This window comes from Leptosomus discolor, unplaced genomic scaffold (genome assembly GCF_034619465.1).
Source record: "Leptosomus discolor isolate bLepDis1 unplaced genomic scaffold, bLepDis1.hap2 HAP2_SCAFFOLD_45, whole genome shotgun sequence".
Taxonomy (NCBI): domain Eukaryota; kingdom Metazoa; phylum Chordata; class Aves; order Leptosomiformes; family Leptosomidae; genus Leptosomus; species Leptosomus discolor.
In genome coordinates, this window is record NW_028237842.1 from 1,616,974 (window position 1) to 1,621,098 (window position 4,125).

Sequence of the window (4,125 nt, forward strand, 5' to 3'; positions counted from 1 at the left end):
GCAACTGTTGTATTGATATTCTTTATTTTCTTCTCCTTTTTGGGAGAGGAGGAACATGTGATAGGGAGAGCTGTCCGATAAATCTTTGGCTCTGTCAATACCAGAGTGACTGGGTGTGAGTGCAGTCTCTTGTGGTTATACTTTGAGGTGTGTGTTTCATTCATTGGTGTGGGTTTGTTACAGAACGTTAAAATATTTGGGGAAATCTTGGTTAAAAAATCAATTTAAGGAATAAACTTGTAATTAAGGGCGATAGTGTCATCTATACAAAAGGAATGACTTCTAGTGAACTTCGACACAAATCCTAGTTGTGATTACTGTTACCGTGCTTTTAAAAGTGGTTGGTGTTCTTTGTCTTTCCTCCTTGTAGTGCTGGTGTTCTCTCCGTTTTAACAGAAATGTGAGACCTAAATGTAGTTCTATGTAATATCTTAAAAAATCCCGTTATGAAAAGAAAACAAGATTACATGTGCCAAAGTACAGCAGCTGTTTTACAGCGTCTGATTACAATGATGGTTTTTTCCAAAGTACTGTGTTTTAAGCAGTCTCTAATTTGAGTGTTTAGTCTGTCATGATTATTAATACATAGTATAAAGGAACTTTTTATTCTCTGATATTATTTGCAAGCTAGGATCAAAATGGAAAAAGTATGAGGGTTTTGTATGTAAGGAAGCACTGCTTTTTTTTTAACCTGTTGGGTTGGGGTTTTTTTCTATTTTTGATGACTTTTCAGTTGACCAACAACATGCATCACCGTGATACAATACATATTTTACAAGGAGAAAAGTATTGTTCGTCAGCCGATGTTCTAGCAGCTGCCAGCGTTTGGAGCAAGGAAATCTCCAGGTTCAGGCTGGAGGCTAGCCGTGTGACAGGACAAGGCGCCAACTGCATGAAGGGGTGTTTTTCTGGCATGCAGCTGCTGTGCACACGCGTCCCTAAGTCAGAAGTAAATCTGATCTGAGGTGGTTTCTGCTGTTGTGAGTTAGTTCAAGTTTAGCTCTGGATTCTTGAAGCGTGGGTCACATCTGCAGGGAGAATTGCTGCTCTTTGGCTTTCTGTGGTTGCACAGTCAGGTCAGGAGCTCTTTTTCCATTCAGGAGCTTCAGTCACATTTAAAGTAAGCTCAGCTGCCACTGGGCATCATTGTCTCTCCTTGCCAACCTGTATGTTGGACTATTTAGCTTTCAAAAGGCTTCTAGAAATCGTCTCTCGTGAGGCTCAGTGGTATTTCTGCTTAGGCCCAATCATAGACAAAAGGCTTCACTCCAGAGAGGGTTTGTAACGGTTGACATGGTTGTAGTTTTGTATTAGAATTTGCTCAAGCAGTGAAAAAATTTCTTTAAAGAAAAGAAAATCACAAACGTTTTTACTGTTAGTAGAGAATGTGATGAAAATGGAGTGATCTTTTCCAAAAGTGTTATAAACTGATACAAAAGGAATTGTGGATGCGGTTAAAACTCATCCTTTCCATTAAGTGAAAGGTGAAAAAAGTGAGAAATGCAGTAGAAGGTTATGATTATAATTAATAACTCTTTAGAAAGAGGTTGCACTTTTTCCAGTGGGAAGACAAAATTTTCTGTTCCGGAATTGTCTGGGTTAACAGAGACCTTGATCCCTAGCGATTGACCAGTAGCAGCCACGATAACAGGATTAATGTGTCAAAAATGTCCCATTTAAATATTTTTGTTAACTTGCCGTTGTTGTAGGAAATCATGTCTTAGACTTTTCTTTGTTTTAAGACAGTTTCTTAATCCTTGAGACAGGATGAAAATTTCAAGGGGCAATCCTTCAGCTGGGTGCAAGGAAGTTTGTCAGGAGATGATCTGGCTGGTCTGGCTCCATAACATCAAGAACTTGGTTTTTCAAAAGTACAGAACGCTCACAATTCCTATAAAATCAGTGTATGTCTGGCTACCTGCAGGAGTTCCACCCTTAATCCTTTTTTTTTTTTATATAGAAATGTGCTACAAATGTTTTTAGTTAGAAACAATAATTGGAGTCCTGTGTTTTTCTAAGGCACAATTGTCGAGGAGAGTTACTTATTTGTCGGAGAGAAGCAGCAGAACCCACGGTCTCATTTGTGAGTTGTGTATGGGCTTGAGTTTTTAGCTCTTCATGACCACGATTTTTAAGTGATTGCTGTTGTTCATGCAGTCGTAACTTAAGGGTTTTGTCTCCCCCCCAACTCCCCAGTTCCTGTCCTGGACAGAATTTTATGCATCAAGACCTGAAAACCTCCTAATAACAAGAGTAATCAAAAGGCTCGCCGTATCAAACCACTGCCCTTTTAAGCAATACCGCTGTGGTTCGGTACTTCTACTGGAGTTATTTTAGATTGGCTTGAACTCTTGCAAGAGGAGGATTCGTTCACGTTGGCCTTTCAAGACTGCGTTCAGATTGAAAGCTGAGAATCGTGTGCAGAACCTTTGCAAAGGCATTTGATTTTTTTTCTTTCTTTTAATTCTACTCCTGCAAAGGAATTGTTTTCAGTGTTTATCGCACATACAGACTTCCCGACTGCCTTTCCGTCTGAGTGCCATGTATGCACTCAGGAAATGATTTTGTGCTTTAAAATATTTAAGCAATTGTGAATTTGGTATTATAGATGTGGAATCCAGAGTGAGGGATTGAATGACCTGTGCGAGGTCGCGGGGGATTCATCCTCCTTTTCTTGCCTTTAGGTGCCTTAATGACAAGACCATCATTTAAGGTAACGGGATGCACCAGTGCTTCTGAGAAACCCTCACAAGATCTGTGCCTTTGTACCATAACACTGGGTGCAGATTTGTACAGCTAAACTGACGAGCAATAGACTGGAAAGAGGCACTGTATGGACAAGTCCTAAACCCAAAGGCGTTATTAAAAGGTGGTATTGTGAGGGGAAGCAAAGATGTCTGTGTTCATCAGTTTCAGCTTGATTTCATTGAAGTGTATGCCTTTTTCATCATGTGTTAAGAACAATTGTGAGTATTCTGTACTGATAAATGATTTCCAAGACTCACAGCATAGCATTTTGTTTTCTGAAGATTAAAGTTTTGACTGTGCTGTGTCTTCTAATGGTTTTGAACCGTATTCAGTTACAAGTCTGCATACGTGCTGGAGCACTTCCACTTTCTGAGAGAACTCTTGGAGGGATAGTCCCTGACATAGTTTACCTCACAGGGTTCCTTTCTTTAAAAAACAAAACAAAACCAACAACAAAACCAACCAAACAAAAAAAACCCTGGACAGGGAAACTTGGCAGACAATCACATTGGAAAATAATAAACAGGCCTCTGCCAGGAGGGTTTGAATTTGTTACATTCGTCTGGTTGGGACTCGTAGCTGCTTAGAAATCTCTGAATAGCAACAGTAGAGGCGGCGGAGAAGCAATTTTTCTACGGGCATAGGGTTGAAATGATTCTTATTTGGAAGTCTGCCTTTGTCATCAAAGAGTTAGAAATACAGCATTTTTTTTGCTCTTAAAGTTTTTTCTCTGAAGAAATGAATATGTAGTAATAAACAGAATTTGAAATTTGCGGGAGCATTCATTTTAGAACAGGACAGTGCAGAAACCCCCCGGTGACACTGATGAATGAGTTTCTGACCAAAGCCCTGACAAAAAATAAATAACCTTACTTGTGGTTTTAGATCTCAAGGTCTTCTGGTGGTTTCGATGGCAATTCTTTTCTGCTTTTCCTAGAAATAAAGGAATTCTTTGTCTCTTCAAGGGCTAGAGCCCCAGGGATGTGAATGGCCAGCTTCTCTGTAGAGTTGCACAAGCCTTACTCTTACTTTCTGTCAATAGGAGGTTTTCAGGTGGTTGTCCCAGCCCACAGCCATCACTATTAATACTATGCTGCGGCAGTCACCTGTGTGAGAAGTTCCCGTTGGTTTGTGCTTTGCTCTCAATGCACTTTGTGCTTATTTTCCTTTTGATATATTCAAGTTAATTGGCTAGGACTTGCAATCATCAGTCAAGTGTTGGCCTTAACTATGCAAAATACTTGTTAAGCACTGATTTTTATTGCTGGTTACGGTCTGTTTGCTTCAGTTGTCCCAAGTGTTTGAATGACCGCTGGAAGAGTAAGTGTTGATGGTTCGGGTGTGAGAGCAGTCTGATGGTTAGGGTGTGAGAGGTCA